Raw genomic sequence first — 6,536 nt, 5'->3', positions numbered from 1 at the left:
AGAAACTGAGTTTGTTTCTCTTTATACCCTCAGAATTGGTGTCAAAAGTAGGATTTGCTGGATCAGCCCTGGTTCACAGCAACATGTGGTTTGGGAAGAAAATGGATAAAAGGGTGGCAGATGAGGAACCTTTGATTCCTGGGTGGCTCCAGAAGCATGGAGCAGCAGCTGTGCTGTAATCAGCTACCAAAGACGAAAGTTAATAAAACACAGAGATGAATCTAACTCCCAGGGAGTTGGTTCACTGTGAGCATAAAGGAATACATGCTAGTCATTTCACTCAGTGAGTGATGGTGGCAGGCACCTGTAGTCCCAGCTACTAGGGAGTCTGAGGCTAGAGGACCTCTTGAATCCAGGAGTTCAAGGTGCAGTGAGCCATGATCACGGCACTGCACTCCAGCCTGGGCAACAGAGTGAGAATTTGGAACAAGAAAAGAAAGAGAGAGAGGGAAGGGGGGAGAAAAAAAATGCAAGTTAATAAGAAATGGCAAATACTCAATTCTTAGGGAATTATTATCTGTAATAGTTAAAATGAAATTAAAAGAGAGTGCTGGCAGGGACCTTGATACTAAATCAAGCTCACATTTCAGTTGAGTCAGATTTGGCCACCAGCCTCAAAGCTACTTCCCAAGGGGAAAATTATTCAGGGACAGTGGAAAGTACCTCTAAATCCCGTGGTTACTAAGGTAGTCAATGTGGCGGAAAAGCGAAACCAAGAAACTCCCGAAACCAGAAGGTATCGTGTGGAGGAATTGTTTCGTTTTGTAGCTTGGCATCACTGGCTTCCTGAAGCACATTTACTGAAACGGACTGTGAGAGTAACTAATTTAGGGGCAGTTTCTTTAGTTTTCAATGATGCTGGGCGGAAGGGCATTTTGAGTTGATGCTGGACCCACAGCTCACTATAGAACAATCACAGATGGTTGTATGGGATGCAGACACACAGCAGCTTATTCCCAATGGAATACAGCCTCCTGGACTGCATAAAAGCACTGTAAGACTGTAAGTTCTGGTTACCACGTAAAGAGGAATTGTTCATTTCTCCTTGAGACCACCTTTGCAAAATTATAAGAGTAAGAGAAATCTGACATAGTCGATTCCATCTTTCTTCTGACCTCCAAGCTGTCCTTGGTCATTCCTGGGTGTAAGCCAAGCTAACTTTGGGATGAATTTAGTTTACATTTAACCTTAAAGCAAGGATGATAATAGCCCTTCCCAAAACTAAGCCACCTTTCTAAAACTAATGAAAGACCACCAGGTTAGGTTTATGACTTTCCTATTTATAAATGGGAATTTCTGGGGAGTGGTTATAAACCGGATTTTTTGGGGAATTTGGATGATGACTCACACTTTCAGTCTGGCGGGTTTTCTATTTTACTAGGAACCCTCGACAAAGACTCTTTCTTCTGGACAAACTTTCGTCAGTCTCCTGAGTCCTTTCTGACTAAGGCCTAGCCGTGGGCTTCTCTCTCTTCTTGCAGAATCCAGTTAGAGCAAGAACCTTGCCAAGTCAGTTGAGAGAAGGCCCTCATCCTTTGTATCTGGCCCTTTAATCTTGTATCTGAGCACCCTGGCCTGCCTTCAGAAACAATAGTATCAAGTCATTTTAGCTGGGAGCCCCTTTTCCTTGATATTTCTTTTGATTTTTCATCCATTGACCTCCCCTTCCACTCCTCCTGCTCCTTAATTATAAATCCCCACATATCCTAATTGGACTTGGAGTTGAGTCCAGTCTCTCCGCCCCACTGCAAGACCTGTTGCAGGGGTCCCTATACACATTGTCATGGCCCCTTTGAATCACACCTGCCTTGCCATCTTTATTTAACAAGTGTCATTAATAATTTTTTAACATGCTGTTTGGAGACATAGTAATTTTATTCAGCATCTTAGTTGGACATGAAGAACATGGAAAACAGAGAAATCAAGTAAGTGGTGAGGAAAAGTTGTTCCCATCTGATTGGGAATCCAGAATTTCAATCACCCCAACAGATGACAGAAGCTAAAGGGAGTTATCAGATAATTGCTTTGGAGGGTTACTCTGATTCCTAGGAAACATGGCTAGGATCCTTATCTCAGTGACGGTCATGAACGCCTATTGCCATAGTCACTGTGAGAAAGGGCTTGGCCCTCTCACCTGTGATTCACGTAGAATCATTCTGGAAGCACGTAGTCAGTCCTCACGGTTTGTGTCCCGGTTTTGAATCTCTGACATATTCTGGTTCAAATTTTTAAACCCAGATTCATTTGTCTCAATAGCTAGGTAGGTGATGTACTTACTCTAACAAGATAAAGAAACAAGAACAGAGATGATAAAATAAATAAAACTATGGTATTAGTACTACTGAATTAAGTTCAGGATCATCTGTTAGTGTTTTTATCTGTGTTTGTTTTTTGACCCCTTTTAATGTTAAAAAGAATTCGATACACGGTATTAGTCATGTGATTTTAAGTTTAAGGGTGAATAAAAACTAAGGTGACCTTGGAAGCAAGAATGTGGCTAATCATCACTGTAGGCTTACCATTTGAGAAACTTCCTGTGATGCCAGAATAATTTACTTTTTTTGCTTTTTTAAACTTAATTCCAGATGACATCACATACACATGAGAATTAAAAGATAAAATCTGAAGTCTGCACCCTCTCTATGTTCTCAGTAAATCTTATTGCCTAAAATATTGGGGAACGTTGAATTAAATATGTGTATTTTCTTTTGGCACATTAAAGATGCCATTCCATTGTCTTCTGGATTTATTGTTTCTGAAGTCAGCTGATAATCTTAAAAGACAACGTATCTTTTTTCCTGGTACCTTTTAAGATTTTATCTTTGTCTTTGATTTTCAGTGGTCCTACTAGAATGCACTGGGTGTGGGAGACTGTATTTATCCTTCTTAGGAATCATAGAACTTATAATTCGATGTCTTTCATCAGTTTTTTGAAACTTGGACTCTTATTATGTCTGCAAATATTGTTTCTGCCACATTCTCTCTTTCTCTGGGAAACTGAACACCTGGTAGACCTTTTCATCATGTCCCGTGTGTCTCTAATGCTTGTTTCTGTATTTTCCATTTTTTTCCTTCTGTGCTTCAGTTTGGATGTTTCCCATCAATGTTGCCTGCAGGTCACTAATTGTGTCTTTGGTTGTGTTTAACATCCAGAGTTCACAGCCTCATTTATTACACTTTTCACCTCTAGAGTTTTCATTTATTTTTATAGATTTCAATACTCAGGTGAAAAACTTCATCTTTTTCTCTGTTTTCTTGAACATGCTCATCATAGTTATTTTAGTCAGGCAACTCCAGTATCTGACTCATCTGTGTGTCTGTTTCTATTGCCTTTTTCTTTCTTTCATTTATCTAGTAACTTTTTTTTTTTTTTTTTTTTGATACGGAGTTTCGCTCATGTTACCCAGGCTGGAGTGCAATGGCGCGATCTCGGCTCACCGCAACCTCCGCCTCCTGGGTTCAGGCAATTCTCCTGCCTCAGCCTCCTGAGGAGCTGGGATTACAGGCACGCGTCACCATGCCCAGCTAATTTTTTGTATTTTTAGTAGAGACGGGGTTTCACCATGTTGACCAGGATGGTCTCGATCTCTTGACCTTGTGATCCACCCGCCTCGGCCTCCCAAAGTGCTGGGATTACAGGCTTGAGCCACCGCGCCCAGCTATCTAGTAACTTTTTAATGAGATGCCAAATATAGCTTCTAAAAAGTTGTAGAGGCTTCAAATGTTATCCTCTCTGGAGGGTTTTCCCTTTCCTCCTTAAAACCAAAGAGGGGAGTGGCTGATAACCTTCATCCAATCAGGTACTGCGTGGAGTGGAGGCTGGGCTGAGGCTCTGGTAGGGTTCAGGCTACCCTTGCCTTACAATTTCCAGCTGGGAACATGGTGTAGGCTCTGCAGCGACCCACTTCTGCCACTACCCCAGCAGAATCTCAGACTCAAATCTTTTGTTTTGCAAGTCTGTCAAAAACTTCCGTTTTCAGGGGCCTTTCATGTAAGCTTCAGTTTATTGCCCCATACAAGCCTTGAATTCAGGAAATGTCCCTGGAATTTCCCCCAGGTCTCTGCAAAAGCTGTGTTGGTTTTCTGTCCCCAGTAGTGGTCCTCTGTAGTCTCAAAGTCTAAATTCTCAGCCTCATGCTTGTGTCCAGAATTGGCAAAAGCCCTCACACATCAAGCCGCTGCAGACATTAGCTCACTCCTTCAAGGTTCCCCATTCTCTGGAATATCAAATTCCCCATTCGCCTTGGTCTGCTGTAAGCTGCTCCGTCACACCTGAGCCTGGACATTCAATTTCCTGGAGTACTGTGTAAATGTGAAAGTGAAAATATCTTTCTTACTCATCTCAGAGAAAGCCCTCAGGAAAAACTGTTAGAACAGATTCTCTTGTCCTTCTATCTTGCTACAATGGGCTTGCTTCCTGACAAGCTAGAAGCCAACACCATGACACCGGCTTTTGAGAAAAGAAAGGCTTTATTGGGAGTTGACTGTCAAGGAGACATGAGGAGACACTCAACTCTGTCTCCTTGAGTTGGGGGCTGGGTTGGGTTTTATAAGCATAGGGTAATGAGGTATGATCTGATTAGATTTTGCAATGAGGTGATGCTGGGATGCTCATCTGACTGGGCCCTGCCATGGGGTGATGGCAGGGCTTGATCTGATTGCATTCTGTGTAAGGTCTTTTAGGCTGACTGACAGTGCCATGGACGCCATGTTAACCTCTGTGACTTGCACGGACACTCCAGATGAGTTCCTGGAAAATCTAAAGTAACTGAAAGATTGAAGAAATGAGCAACCCCTGTGGCACCTACGTAATTTTGAGACATTCTCTATTGTTCCTTATTCCTGCCCTAATTGATAAGGTCATTGGATTTTGTAACCGACCTTGGTCAACCTCATGACTCCAGACCCTATGACCCCCTCCCAGGTTGCAAACCTACGATCTCCTCCCAGCTTGCAAAAAACTGCCCTAAAATGTAAGTTTCCACTGCCCACCCCAAACATATAAAACCAACTCCTATCCCACTGCCCTTCGCTGATGCCCTTTTTGACCTCAGCCCACCTGCACCCAGGTGAATAAACAGGCATGTTGCTACACAAAGCCTGTTTCAGGGTCTCTTCATTCAGAGCAGGCGTTTTAACATTCTGGATCTCACCATACAGTGCCCATTTCTTAATTCACTCCCTGCTTTGATCTGAGCACTGAGGTTCTGCTCCTGGTTGCATGCTTGGTTCATCTGGACATCCTCGGGTTACGAGCAAGATCTTCCATCTGGGAGTCTATGCAACTGAAAAACAGCTCACAACTTGGATATATAAAAGTTGAATCAGATTGGTCTGGTGTGGTTATACAGTTATTTAATATCCCTTTGTCAGAAGTCAAAATTACCACAAGTTTAGTTTAAAGATCTACTGGCTTTTATTGATTCATGAATCGGGATGGCATCTTCTCTAAAAATTTAGAGATGGTGCTCCAGTGAGCTGGGCAGAGGAGGTGGGCTTTATAGGTAGAAAAGGACTGGAAAAAGCAGAAACGGAACGGAAAGCAGATTGGTCACTGCAAGGTTACAGCAGTCCCCTCTCATCCACACACAGGTGGCATGTCCCAAGATCCACAGCAGATGCCTGAAACCTCAGATAGTACTGCACCCTATATATATACTACATTTTTCCTATACATGCCTTCGATAAAGTTTATTAGGCACAGTAAGAGATTAACAACAGTAATTGATAGTAAAATAGAACCCTCACTGTTGACTACAGCCTTGGGCAGAGGGCCTTGGAAGTAGGCAGAGCTCCCTAGGTCTTGTGGTTCTTAGTGGCCGTGGACAGCATGGGGGAGGGAATTCCCAGGAAGCAGCCTAATTTCACCCTGCCCTCCACAATCCCACCAGGAAGCCCCTGGTGGGATTGTGGAGGGCAGGGTGAAAAGCCGCTGGTTTAGGAAGGGAGTTGACTCTCCAGCCTAGGCTGAGGGATGAGATGCGGGGTGGGACGGTCCCGACCCTCCCCCCCAACAAAGCCACGATCCATTTCCTCTTGATAGCGGGCTAGGTCAGGGCGGGAGGTCCTGGAAGCCTGAGCCTGGGTTAGCGTCCAACATCACCTTCCAGGTCTTAGTCCAGCAAGGTCTGGTCCTCGCCCAACCCCGCCTCCACTTAGCCCCGCCCCGCGTTAACCACGCCCACACAACAGTATCTCCGCCCACCGCTGGCTTCGCCTTGGCCCCGCCCACAACTCTCCTTCCAAGTGGAGGCGGCGGGGGCGGGGGCGGGGGCGGGGGCTGGGGCGGGCTCACCCGGAATAAAAACAAACAGCGGCCGCTGCTGCATCCGGGCACTTTGCTGGTCGCGGCGGGCGGGGCGCGACGCAGGTGAGGACCCGGCAGCCGAGTGTCCCCGACCTCGGCCTCAACGGCGCTGCTCGTTGTCCCGGTTCCCGGCACGACTGGGCACCTCTATTGGCTGGCGTGGAGCGGCCGCGGTGTAGGGGTGAGCGGCCCTGCGCGGAGCCGGGCTGGGGCCAGAGCCGGGGCCAGA

The sequence above is a fragment of the Aotus nancymaae genome, unplaced genomic scaffold (genome assembly GCF_030222135.1).
Source record: "Aotus nancymaae isolate 86718 unplaced genomic scaffold, 86718_ANA_hifiasm-v0.15.2.pri h1tg000002l, whole genome shotgun sequence".
In the NCBI taxonomy this organism is placed as follows: domain Eukaryota; kingdom Metazoa; phylum Chordata; class Mammalia; order Primates; family Aotidae; genus Aotus; species Aotus nancymaae.
The sequence above is the reverse complement of the archived record's forward strand: the minus strand, read 5'-3'. Positions refer to the sequence as shown.